The sequence below is a fragment of the Paroedura picta genome, chromosome 11 (genome assembly GCF_049243985.1).
Source record: "Paroedura picta isolate Pp20150507F chromosome 11, Ppicta_v3.0, whole genome shotgun sequence".
NCBI lineage: Eukaryota > Metazoa > Chordata > Lepidosauria > Squamata > Gekkonidae > Paroedura > Paroedura picta.
This window is the reverse complement of record NC_135379.1, coordinates 19,454,148-19,468,428: the sequence shown is the minus strand read 5'-3', so window position 1 is coordinate 19,468,428 and position 14,281 is coordinate 19,454,148.

Here is a 14,281-nt window from a genome sequence, read left to right as displayed (position 1 = left end):
CAACGGGTGCGGAATTAGTCATGTCTACTTGAGATCTGTTGATAATCTCTGATGCAGCAGTTCCATACTGCAGACTCTCTTAGAAGTGGCTTTGCTGAGGAATGGTGATGTTTAGCTTTGTGGTGAAAACCTTGTGGTAGATTAGAATGTTTTTCTTTGGGTTTCTGAGTGTTGCAGTTTTTGATGCCAAATTTGGGTCCATTTTTCATTTTTGTACAGCAGAGCAGAAGGTTGAGTTTTCTCCGTGCATAGCTGTTGGGAGCAGTGACTGATTTTATCTTGTACCTTTTTGAGTTCTGCAAAATGATGTCACAGAAGGTGCCTCTTGCATTTTGTGGCCTTTAACCTCATTGCTCACAATTCGTCCCCCTCCCCAATCTGCTGATTTAGGATTTGCTTTGTATACCTGGTACAGCTATCTCACAAAAGCATATATGCAGTATAATTAAGGCTACCTACTTAAGTGGAAAAATATCCTGTCCCTTCAACAGAGGTTTAATTAGTAGTGATGGACCTTGTTGATTCTCCATCCCACCTCAATTACTTAGCTCTCACCTCCATTAGTCCGAAACCCGAAAGGTACCTTTTATGCTGGACAGACCCATTCCTTCTACTATGGAAGCCTTCCCATTGGTGAATTTTGCGTGGTGTGGTTGTGTAGGTACATCATAGGTACTTTGAAGGTTATTCCTCCACATATGGGCCATTTTTTTTTAGTACAGGTTAACAGCTTTCCTTACTGTTTGCTATCCCTTCTGCTGTTAAAGACAAGCGAGGAGGCTTGCCATCTAAACAAGAATTACACATCCAGTCATTTCAATAGGCTAGCCCAATCTCAGAAGCTAAGCAGGGTCAGCCCTGGTTACAATGTGGAGGGGAGACCGCCAGGGAAGTCCAGGGTTGCTGCACAAAGCCGGACAATGGCATTTGCTGCAGATCAAAGTGCTATTAAGGGGACAGCTCAACCCACCAGTTTAAAATCTGGCAACCCTACAAGGAAGCTCCACTGGGAAGAAATAGTGGCAGTCCTCCTGTTCTCTCTATGGCTTGTGGCCCTTGCTCCAATGAAGTTTTGTCTCTCCCTCCCCCCAACTTTCCCAGTCGTTCCTCAAAAACCCATTCAAAAAAATCTGCCTATGTATTTGTACTGGAAGGAATTCCCCCCCCCCCCCCCCCGCTTTTCCAGAAACGGAGAATTAACAGCCTTTCCAACCTGCCTGTCTGTAACTGATTAATCAAAACACTTACCAAAACAGATATTGTCACAGTCCTATATTCAGCCTGCAGCTGTAAAAATATACGCCCCAGAGATTCCCACAGCATCTCTGATTAACCCTGCCAGTCATAAGGTTGCTTTCTGACAACGCCCCCTGCCTTCCAATTACTCAATGCTGGGAAGGCCTTAGTCAACCGAGAGACGTGGGAGATGGTGAATAATATCCATCAGTGCTGCAATTTTAAATAAACCCCCAAGTTTGAAATGAATGGTGTGGGCTGCTGAACAAGGTGCCCCCTACCCATCCAGTGTTTTCTGTATGTGTGTGTGTGTGGGGGGGGATTGCATATTTCCTTCAGGGCAAAGAATATCCAAAGACACAAGAACCAGCAAAGCCTCCCAAAGCATATAAAATCAATAACCTCCCCCCACCCCCCAAAAAAACAATGCAGAACCAGGGAATCCCAGCAGAAGTATGGGACAATGTGACAAGCCTAACATAACATAACATGACAAGCCCAACCTTTGCTTCTTCAAGCAAAGGTTGGATACACACTTTTCTTGGATGCTTTAGGATGCTTAGGGCTGATCCTGCGTTGAGCAGGGGGTTCGACTAGATGGCCTGTGTGGCCCCTTCCAACTCTATGATTCTATGATTCTATAAATGCACAACCCAAGAATCCAAGCTAGTGTCAAACCAGAGAATCCACCTAGCCAATTGTAATAGGAGTGCTGATATAAAGTCAACAATTGTAAAACCAGGGAACCCAACCCAGTGTTCAACTTGAGAATCCATGACAATATGAAAACAGAAGCCACCCAAAACCACAAACTAGCTGGCACAAAGGGCACAATGTTGCAAGATTCATAAAACTCATTTCAAAGCACAGATTCTCCTAGTCAATCTGACAAGCCAAAACCAAGCCCTGCCTAGAAAGAAGACACTGCAAAATTCAAAGAGAAAAAAAGTCCTTGTATTTAGGCCCCTGGTGCCAAAAGCTGATGTGATCACAGGAAGCTGTGTTGTACTAGTCCTCTGCAAAACAATATCATGGAAATTAACGAGTAGGTACAAGGGTGTTGGCCCCACATACCCATCCATGGATACCATCTTGGTGGCTCAAGAACATGGGCTCTGCTTTTTCAAATATTCCTGATCACGGGGATGGAGCCTACATGCACACATTTCTGTGTATTTGGACCCCATGTCATGAGCTGTTGCTTCTAGTTAGTTAGGGCGCTTGTGCCTGCTATCTATCTAATGTGATATATCAAGGACAGCAGTGTCTAGTCCAGCCTTTCTGAAATTTTTTACCATTGAGAAACTCGCGAAACATTCTTTAGGCTTCAAGGAACCATAGAAGTAGTGCAATCGTGCAGAATATGGTTGGGAAGCACAGCTCTCTATGCACCCAGTTGTGGCTCCTCCCCTTTCCACCCCGTCCAGGCCCATCATTGGCCATTTTGGGAGGGATAGGCAGGTCAATATGACCATATATGGTCATATCATTCAATAAATAATAGAGCCAGCAGTGCGGACTTCTGATCTGGTGAGCTGGATTTGATTCCGCATTCCCCCACATGCAACCAGCTGGGTGACCTTGGGCTCGTCACAGCACTGATAAAGCTGTTCTGACTGAGCAGTGATAACAGGGCTCTCTCAGGCTCACCCACCTCACACGGTATCTGTTGTGGGGAGAGGAAAGAGAAGACGATTGTAAGCTGCTTTGAGCCTCCTTCGGGTAGAGAAAAGTGGCATATAAGAACCAACTCTTCTTCTTCTTCTAAATGTTTAAGACATATTTAAAAAATATATTTAAAAATATTAACTCCCACTGTTTTGGGAAAGCCTTTCAGGGCCATCAGGAAACCTTGGCTGAGAAAGCCTGTTCTAGACTGACTTGCAGTGGAGCCTTAAAAGGTCAGGCACAGGTTTTTCATTTCACCTGCTGCTGGATTCTTTTAACTGAAAAATGCCAGGGATGGAACCTGGGACTTTCTGCATGCAAAGCAGATGCTCTGCCAATGACCCACAGCGCCATTCTCTCTGCCCCTTTGATTTGGCTTCAGTTTGTGGCATCAAGACCTCATCTAGTTTCCTTTCCATAGGCTGAAACTGGAGGAGGTTAATATGGCCATCAGGTACCAACAGACCATGAGAAAAGACCTGGAAGATAAGCAGCATAATTTCCTGCCTGCTTCCATCTCATCCTACATAGTAGATTGGAAGGTGTGGTTACCGTGCACCTTCTCTAATCCTTGGTGGAGATCTTGGCTCTTTTATAATTAAATTGCAAGACAAACTAAAAATAACATAAATCAGAAACGATCATTATGGCTGGCTGTCTCAACTATTTATTTCCAGGTCACTTGACTTCAGGGAACTTCTATTATGTCTTTCACTGGACTCTGTAATGCTTACAGTGATGCGTTTATTATGGATGACTGGCAATAGTATTATCACTTGCACACAGTATCTGACATTTTAATCACTTGTTGTTTGGCAAGGAAACAATTACAGCAACCCAAGCAGGCTAAATGCTAAAACTACCCAGTCACTTAATTTGCAAATATGTTCATCTCAAGCAGTAGGAAGATTGATGTATTATTCATTGTTTGGCAACACAATGTTCTGCACAAAATAATAATATTGTTTGTATCTCCTAGGAGTTTTTTAAACAAATGATTGTCCGGAATTACATGTTGCAAATTGATTATTTGCTATTCATTATTCCTCCTACTTGTAAAGTTTCAGCAGTGACACCATTTGATATCAATCAACCACATGAGAACAGCTAACAGGTATGTTAAAAGAGTTAAAAGATCCTACAGTACCTTGGTAAGTTCGAAAATGCCCCCATGTAGGGTGGGTTTACACAGATTTGCAGGATCTACGTCATTGAGAAGGTGATCCTTTTCCTTGTAATTTTGATCACACTTCTCTTTGCAAGAATGTGAACCCAGGTCATTATTCTCAGAAACAGAACAACACTAGAATATTCTCTAAGCCCCTGCAGGGCAGATGCTAAGTTTGCAGGGGCCCTGGGCAATAAAATATGTCAGGGCCCCCTTTCCCCTTTGATGTAGCCCCCTTTGCCTCTAGCCACATCTCTCCCCCTTGGCACTAACTTTTCTTCTACAACCACTCCCCTTCCCATTTCATCTTTCTCACTCTGATGAAGAGATCATACAAAGTTTGCTTTTTTAGTCATATTTATTGCAGTGTGTAAAATCAGAGAGAAGAAAATTATGCCTTCCATGATTTTACTTGGAGCACTATTCAATAAACTCGGCAAATTGGCATCATTGGTATAAAATCAATGCAGTTACTCGTGCAGCCTACCTTTTTGAGAACCGTGAAAAAATGCACAAAGAATCCTTAACACAGGAATGTTCCAATAACGGAGAGAAAAGATTCTCCAAAAGTGAAGGATTTAGCTCCTACGACACATCTGTCAAAAGACTGGCTTGCCTACTCATCTCTTGGCTTTTCAGACATGTTGGTTTAGGCTTCAGGCCTACAAAACCATCAATATTCCTCTCATTCTGCCCACAGTTTCAGAGAGTAAGATAAGGAGGAGACGGAAGTCTGACACAGCTGCTTAGATATTTAGCATTGCTTATTTTATTCTTTCCATTAAATGCTCTTTATATTGTATATCTCTATGTATTTTGTGGTGTTCTTGAGCTTGGGAGCTTTAATCTGAATCCAGTCCTTAGCTCTTTGTTGGCTTCAGGTACTAGAGCAATTATTCTGGCTAGAGAGGCAGGCAACGGCAAGCCCCATGAGGTCACCATAAGCTGATTGTGACTTGACAGCATTTCCTTGGCTAAAGGGTTACTTATAGGAATTGGTGGTAGCTAGTTGCCCTGGGGCATGAGGATTCACACATACCCTATCCAAGCCCAATCTATCACCTGTAAAGAATAACTCTTCAACAATACCAAACACATTCTCATAACATCCTGTAAACTTGTGGCTTGGACTCAGTTTCTGGCAATGGAGGAAGAAGTTTCTGTCAGTATACCAGGCTTTACCTACCTCCTGGGAGACAACTCCAGAAACAGCATGAGGGTAGAAATGGAGGTTGGCAGTAGGGGCACGTGGAGGGTGCGGATGGAATAAACAAAAATGGCCTCCTCTTTATTCTCAGAAATGCTCTGCTGCATCCAAGTTGGATTCTTCCTAAAAGTTTTCTTCCAAATATGAGAATCAGTTTTATTTATGCTACTCCAGTTTTCTTCCCCATGGCGATTAAAAGTGGCTTGCAATGTTTTCCTTATCTACTTTGGGTTACCTTGGTCAGGGCAGTCATAGGTACCCTAATTAAATAATCAGTTACGTGGTGTGAAGAGTAAGGTATCCATGTTCACTTCCAAATCAGTAACTAAAGGGAACGGGGAGGGGGGGGGGTGAGATAGTACATTATCTCCTGAAAGACAAAACTACTTACTCAAATGTTTACATGTTAGGCCAGCAGAGGGCCATGTTGGCTTAGCAACGGAGTCCTTTTCCTGCTGATTCCTAAAAGGAAAGAGCAGAAAAGCAGGCAATCTAGTCAGAGTATTTCTATTAGCTGGGTGGTCAGGGATGTACATGCCCTTGGCATGTGTCTGTGACCGGTGTTCCAGGCACAGCCTTCATCCACACGTAACAGCCCACTGTGAGCAAGTAGCCTTTCTCTCAGTAGTCTTTAATGCCTTGCCTAGGGAGCTGCCAGCTTAAATTTTCACATAGGTGGTGGCCAGAGCACCGACCCCCTTGCCAGTTGTAAGGACCACTGACTTGGGATGGAGACTGAGAACCCAACAAAAAAACTGCAGCTCAACAATCATTGGGAGAGTCAGTCTTACATGCCAGAAGTACAGCTAGGGTTGTCAACTCCAGGTTGGGAAATCCCTGGAGATTTGATAGTGGAGCATAGGGAGGCTGGAGTTTGGGGGATGTCAACAGGGGAATGGATCAGGCGAATGGATCTCCATCTCTTGGAAATCAGTTACAAACTCTCCAGGCCTCACCTTGATGTTGGCGAACCTAACTACAGTCAATGTCAACAACTATGTCTCATATTCTTATGCATGTATGTGTTCTGTGAGGTGGTACACAGAGCACACAATAGTACACAGAGTGGTACACAACTCTCTTGGTTGACGGTAATTGCAAATGTGTTCTTTATAAGCTGCAGACGACATACCACTGGATCACAGAGTATAAATGTTTCCCAAACTAGGTGCTTTTGGGCAGAAGGTGGCAGTCCAGAGTCATAGAAAAAACACAACCCTCCTGCTATAGTAAGAAAGGTTTTGAATCTATGTATTTGGGTATTATTTTCTGCTACTGGGCTCTCAATTCTACGTGTCCAGGCACAAATTCAAAAAAGGAGTAGAGCTATTCTCATGTCCTATACCGCCCATTAAAGCAAGTTATGCTAATCAATTTCTGATAGTGTGACCTTAAGAAGCTTACTAAAGGAGACCAGTAAAAAGAGTCTGTTTCGGACCAATTGGGTTTATTCTGAATTCATAGGGTTGCCAGCTAGCCAGGAAACCGTCGCAACCAAACAGCCTGCTCTGTTTCTGTCTTTTTCACAGAGATTTGATTTCCAGGTGAAGCTGTGAATGGCACAGAGCCAAACACCCTTCCCTGCTCGTTGCTGCAGATCCATTGTTAGAGAGAGAAGGGCTGGCGAAAAAGTTGGCAGCCTTCTTGGCATGTGTGTGTAAGAGATGGTTTATGTAATCATAATCAGCAAGGGGAAAGCATAGAAAAATCCATTTGAAAATACACAAATACAGAAAGTTGTCTGCAAACTGAAAACACTACAGCAAGGGGCCCAGGTCTTGAGTCTGTAAGGACAGGGAAGGGGCTCCTCCACTATCAGAAATTGATTAGCATAACTTGCTTTAATGGGCGGTATAGGTTGGTCACAAGCCTATGATGGAGGGTATTCACTGCAGGCACAAGAGTGCCGTATCTTCTGAGGCCACCGGCTCCAATGAGGTAGAAGAAAGCTGGGAAGAGATGCTTTGCCAGAGAAGCAGATGGATCCCTGGAAGCTGCCTGGTAGTTGCCCTGATATGAGGTTCACTATGCTATATCAATGACACCTTTGTGCCTGTGGTGCTTGCTCTATTGTGGAAAATGTGCTTTCCCCTTGTTTTAGCACAATAGTGTCGTCATTCACCACCTTTTCTCACTACGGCTGCTGGCTATTTTGCAGGAGCTGCTCTGGAATCCTTAGCACATTTTCAGGTATGCTGCTGAGATGATATGACACATCTCCTCCTCCTAATTCCTATGTTTCTTTGTTTGTTGCAGGAGTGGAAGGATGGGCTAATTTAGTCACAAACCATAAGCATTGTGCTGGATCAGGGCTTGCTAAAATGGGATGCCCTCATCCACTGGGAGGAGAAGACATGAAGCCAAGAGCTGCCTCCAGAGGGATATTTTTAATTGATTTTTTTACTTATACCTTGCTTTCCTTCCTTCCTACTGGGGACCCAAGGTGACTTGCATCATTCTCCTCCGTTTTATCCTCACAAGAACCATGCGTGGCAGGCATGGCTGGGCCAAGGTCACCCAGTGAGTTTCCTTGGCACAACTGGGGAACTGGGATCTGGGTTTCCGTCTTCACCACTGCACTACACTGGCTCTGTTGCTACACCTTTGCTTCCCAACTGGAGTGCATTTGGAGGGAGGGGGGCACATCCATGCAACATGGTCTTCTAAGTTCCTTTTTCATATTTTGCCCTGCTTCAACCCAATTTACTTTAGATCTTTTTGGAAAGGCTGCAGTCTGAGCACACTGTATTACATTGTGTAGAAGTTAGGAGTGGGGGCTGGCAGAAGACCTGGAGTGGAGTAAAGGTGTATCCCAGATGAGGTCAAAGCTATATATTTTCATCTGACCTTTGTCAGGCTAACCCGTTTTTAAAAATTCAGGCATAATAAAGTCCAGATGTATCAAATGCTAATAAGCTTCTGATAGCCTGTACTGTTTCTTCATGAATTTTTGTAATGAAAGTCATAGAATAGGGAATATTTCCTCAGCAAAAGTACAAATAAGGAGACGGTTTTAAAATAAAGGTGAGGGGAGCTTCTAGAAGGATATTATGTTCTTTTCCTTTCCGATGCCAGTGTTCTTCCTCAAGACAGTTGGCATTTTCACAGTGCTTTTGAATTCATCTTGAAACTCAATGGTTTGACAGAAAAGTTTCTGGAATCTGAACTATGTCAGAGGCTTCTGCCACCAGGAAACACTTCTGAGGAGTATCTCATGTTTGCTCAACATGACCTCTTGCGGAGACGGCTTCCATTATTCCCTAAGGAAAGATCATTCATCAGATACAACTATGTCTCTGGAGAAAACGGCTCTCATTATTCAACCTACATTTTGTGCTCAATATCACCTCAGTTTAACTCACTATATCCTATATCAATAAGACTGTGGTGGGTCCCCTTCTCAAGAAGCCTACCCTTCACTCAGGAGATCTCAGTAATTAATTGACCAGTCTCAAATGTTCCATTCTTGAACATGGTTTTGGAACGATTGGTGGCTGGATAAACTCCTGGGTAAAGCAAATTGTTTTGGATTCAGGCCTGGTTATGGGGCTGAAGCAGCCTTGGGTCACCCTGGTGATGAATTTGCATAGGATATGGTATTTTATGCAAGGCAGGCAATGAAATGTTTTGAGTTTGCCCTCATTGATGGACTGCAATTCTCATGAGCCCCTGCCAGCAAATGCTGGCAGGGGCTCATGGGAATTGTAGTCAATGAACATCTGGAGGACCACAGGTTGACTACCCCTGGTGTGCAGGTCAGCCTGGTCTGAGAAAGGAACAGCATTTTTTGGATCAGTTCCTGCTGTCTCTGGGAGCTATCCCAGGTCCTGTAGTACCTTATTCTAAGCTGCAATCAGAGACCTGCTGTCCATTACAACAGGGGTAGTCAACCGTGGTCCTCCAGATGTCCATGGACTACAATTCCCATGAGCTCCTGCCAGCATTTGCAGCATTTGCTCATGGGAATTGTAGTCCATGAACATCTAGAGGACCACAGATTGACAACCCTGCATTACAACATTCTGCCTCTGATTAGTCTTTGCTTCTGGTTGTCCTCTAAATCTTTGCCTTGCATCTCACAGGCTCGCCACTTTGGGTGTTCTTGTTTGGATCACATTACTTAAAAAGGCCTCTTATAATTTGGGGGAGAATTAGCCTCAGAGTAGACATTCAATTCAGCGTGAATAATGCCACATGAATTCTGGAGTCATGTATTTCAATAGATGGCAGTAAATTAACCGTTTATATTGTATTTGGGGATGTATCTAGAAATGCTGGAATCTGAACGCAGCATGTTGGTGATATCAGTGGAACATTGTTGTGAAAGAGAGGTAAATGCAAGGGACTAACTACCTTGCAGATATCCAGTGTGATACAGGGAGTGTGGACCAAGAAGGAGAAAAACAACCCATTGTCCAACAAATTATGACCAAATGTATGTACACCGGGTCCCATTCTGTTTCCATCCTCCATGGGGATGTATGTGCATAAGAATTACCGGTCACATATGACCCATAATAGGATTCTCCTCTTCTGGCTCTGCAAATCTTTTTCAGATGCTGCTTATTCAATATATCTACTCTGATAGAAAATATGTAGAGGCCTCTTTTCTGCTTGAAAAGCTGTCTCTTCCACTAAACAGTACGCTGGCTATAGGTGCGTTAAATGAATCTCTGCTGTCTACTTCTTGCTGTCATTCATGTACACTTGCGGTCTCCGATTGCTTTCTTTTCCCAGGAGCACAGCATTAATCATCTTGGCAGTTCCGGAATAATGTAGCTATAGTTAGCGACTCAAATTCTAGTTATGGATTGTTGTGCTTTACATAGAGGTTTCTCCACCCCCATGCACTAATGTGTTTAATGTAAAAGTTTCATAGAAGTACCGTCACTATACAGAATTTAAAAAGATGATTGCTCTACATATGTTATTACGTGCTCGGAAGAATCTATTAGGTTACCAGTGCTACAAGGTATATGGGGTAGGTAGAGATATGGTGGTGGGACAGAGATGAATCAGGTAAGGTAAAGTGGCTTGCAGTACAATCCTAAACAGAGTTACGTCTTTCTAAGTCCAATGAGGTTCGAATGGTGTAACTCTGCTTAGGGCTGCATTGTTAGACATTCACAATCTTTTCTTTCTTCTTGTTCCCTCCTTCCACTTCAAGTGTTTCTGTGGTCGGGCCACTATTTCTGATCTGAAAAATGCTGCTGGGTTAATACTGGGAGAATGAATTCTAGAACCTTGTATTTCAATAGATGGCAGTAAATTAATCATTTATATTGAATTTGGGGATGTATCCAGTTTTGCAGGTACTTCTGGAATCCACTTGAGATTCCAACCTGTGAAACTAGAATGGGGCTATTGAGACCTGGATGTAGGACATGGGTGGATTTATGTATTCCTAACTCTTCCCATTTAGGTTCTCAGCTCAACAGCAGCTGTGGTTAGTCAGTCCCAGAGGCGAGGCTGTTGTGGTCTTTTGTGTTTCCATTTGCATAACCAAATATTTTGTTTACAGGGTCCAGTTTTGGGGGAGTGTGTGTCTGGGCTTGGGCTGAAGAGACATAGGAGGGATTTTGTTGATGGCCTTCCTACCCTTCTGCCCAAGAGTATCCCCTTGAGCAGGCAAAATTGGTCTTACAGGATTGTGCATTATGCTGCTTTTAAACATCTTTGTTGGTACTGTTTCTGGTTTCAACAGTTCAGATCATGTGGCTGTTGCTTTAAATGATGGTAGATGACATTTAAAAAAAATTAAAATGATAATTTTACTGTATGCTGTACATGGCACTTGATATGTGTGTTGGGAAACTTGTTGTGGGTGGTACTCTTCAAGCATTCCTTTGTGCTACCGTCATTAGGACAGGGGCACTGTATTTGGTGGGGGATTTTCCCTCCAAAAATATATTTGTGACTGCTTGTGCCGACCCAACCCACCATGTCATCCATCCATCCATCCATCCATCCATCCATCCATCCATCCATCCATCCATCCATCCATCCATCCATCCATCCATCCATCCATCCATCCATCCATCCATCCACATGAGCTGACCACTTCAGGCATGGAATCACATTGACAACCATAAGGTATGAACCAAGCGATCATGGACACACCTGGCAGCTATTCCTGTAGTTGCAGCAGTTTGAATAAGTGGTTGCAGTAAGGTATACCCAACACTGGCTGGTTCATACATTATACCAGGCCTTTTCAATCTTTTGACCATGGAGGAGCCCCTGAAATATTTTTCAGGCTTTTAGAGGCCCCAGAACTGGAGGAAGTGGTGTCAGCTGGCCATGCCTCCCTACCACACCCTAGGAGGACTGAGGGGGTAGAGAAAGGAGGCAGTCTGAGGCAGGAGTAGATATTCAGGTTTCACCCCTCACCCCTTCCCAGGTGTGGTAACTATGCCAGAATGCCATTTTCAGGTCAATGGAAACAGCCGGTCTCCTGCTTTCACAGCAATGCTGAGAATATCTTGTGGAAGAGTCCATTAAGGCAGGGTATATAAGAAAGGCCAGAGAGGCCCTGGGGAGCTCTCATGAAGTCCTGGTTGAAAATCTCTGCATTATACTGTCCATGTCCATGTGACCCTGAGAACCACTGGAACAGGACATAGGTGGCAGCAATGGACTAGCCTGAGGTTAAGACGCTTGAGAACGTCCTCATGTCTCCTCTTTTTCTGATCCTTGAAGACGGACCTCCCCCGCACATATCTCCATCTTTAAGTAAGTGTGAAATAGCTTTAGAACTGAACATTGATTTCTCATCAATATAACTACTAATTGCATAAGAGGCTGCTTGACACATTGAAGAATTACTGGTACTCTCTGTTCTTGTTCACTGTCAAAACAACTGAATCCTTCAGATTCACCCCCCCCCCCGTGAACTAAATAAAATATGAACAGTTAAAAAAAAAACATCCACAAAACCCTGAAGCATTGTATGAGATTTTAGAATGAGAACAAAGTTCATGTAAAGGGAGTGTCTCAGTAGTACTTCAGTATCTAATGCACTTGTTCATTTTGGTCTTTATTGCAACCACCCACTGCTCAGAGTGGAAAAGTTTTTGATGAAAAGAAAGTTGAGGCCCACTTTAAATTCTCAGCATGCCCCTGTATGCGAAGGCAGGAGTGGACACACAAAAATGGGACAAAGCATGAAATGCTACTACAATATTAATGCTGCAGCAAGAGCTCTGAAGAACATTTTGGGAAAGGAAGAATCCAGCTAAGATAAGCTCCGCTGGAAAACACTCCCTCTTTTTAAAAAGCCTTCCAATGATTATAATCCACAATCCTAAATTGTTCTTTTAATGCTGCTCTTAATGCTGTTTCTTGAGTACCAAATTGTTTGCTGCTAATTTCATTCCTGCCCTCTGATCGTGTAAAAATGTCTCTGTAAACCAACATGAGCATACTGTGAATTTTAATGGCCTTGGTTTTGCTGTTATTAGACCCAGCTGCAGAGCAGGTGTGCTTTTGAGGCTGTGAAAAGGTGGCCTTTGGACAATAACTTTTAGTTATACGTTGGATGAGGAGGTTTTATACGGTTCAACAACCCGCCAAGACTTGGAGTTTAAGGTTTCTTGTTCTGCTTGTAGGACGGGTTGTAAAATATGACTGTGAAGACGTTTTCATCTGTTCTGGGCATGAATGAAAGGCAAAGCACAAAGAACACAAGGAACTGGGGGAAGGGTGTCCTCTGTCATATTCTTATCCCATCCTTTCTCATGGGGACAGAATCCATTCTCTCCCTTTCATCCTCACAACAATGCTGTGAAATACGTTAGGCTGGAAGACAGAAACCAGTCCTTAAAGACTGGATGGGGAATTGGTGCGATGTTTTTCCAGTCAAAATTCTTTGTTGTAGCTGTTATACAATCACCTTCCATTGGCCCCTGAGCCTCCCTCCCATGAAAGCCACTGCTGATGCGTCCAACCCACGGGGCCGTCAAAATGCCATAGTTGAATGGATGTTCTTGTCATGTTCTTCTGTTTCATTATATTGTTCTGTTGTTATGATTGTGCTATTACTGTTCAATCTACCATGTTATCTGTGTTGTTTCCCCCCTGTTTTACGTAAACTGCTCTGAGCCTCGCGAGGGCGGTATATAAATACATAAATAAAATACCTCACACGCTTAATTTATGGCATCATTTTAGGCAGTCAAATGAAGATTAGATTTAAAATCTGCTGTGGTGGTTAACATTCCCCCCCCCCTCTTTTTGCCATTCAGCTATCCAGGTCATGTGATGCAATTGAATCGGTTTGTGTACCGGCGGGGGGAGGGGGGGATATGAGCCACCCAGAGACCTACATTCACAGTTCTCAGTATGGGACACAAAAAGGTTCCAGCCCATCTGAACTGCTCTCCATTTGGACAACCCAGGCCCTCAGTTGGTTGAGCCAACCTTGCCGCCACCTTTTAAACATCAATACAGATCATTCTTTTGGATATTTTATTACAATTATTGGCTTTTAAAAAATTGGATGCAATGGCATACTAAAAATTAATTGTTGCTGACCTAAATCCATTGCCACCCCCATTCATAGGGACTAACAAAGAATGTGGAACTACAGAGACTAGAATTATTACTGCGCCACACATTGCCCTCTGGGGAAGAGAGTAAGTGTGGTGTAGTGGTTAAGAGCAGCAGCCTCTAATTTGGAGAGATGGTTCCCCACTCCAGCACATATAGCCAGCTGGCCTTGGCCCAGTTACAGTTCTCTCAGAGCTGTCTCAGCCCCACCTACCTCACAGGGTGTCTGTTGTTGGGAGAGGAAGGGTAGGGGATTATAAACTGCTTTGAGACTCCTTTGGATAGTGAAAAGCAGGGTATAAAAACCAATTCTTCTTCTTGCTACTTCTCTTTTCCTAAGCTAAGACCAGTGTTTTTGCTGAAACCCAAGAACAAAACATTGCCATTCTTTGGCTCATGTCTGTATAAATCCCATCATTGACCTGGAAGTCTCTGGTATTGAACTACTGCCCAAA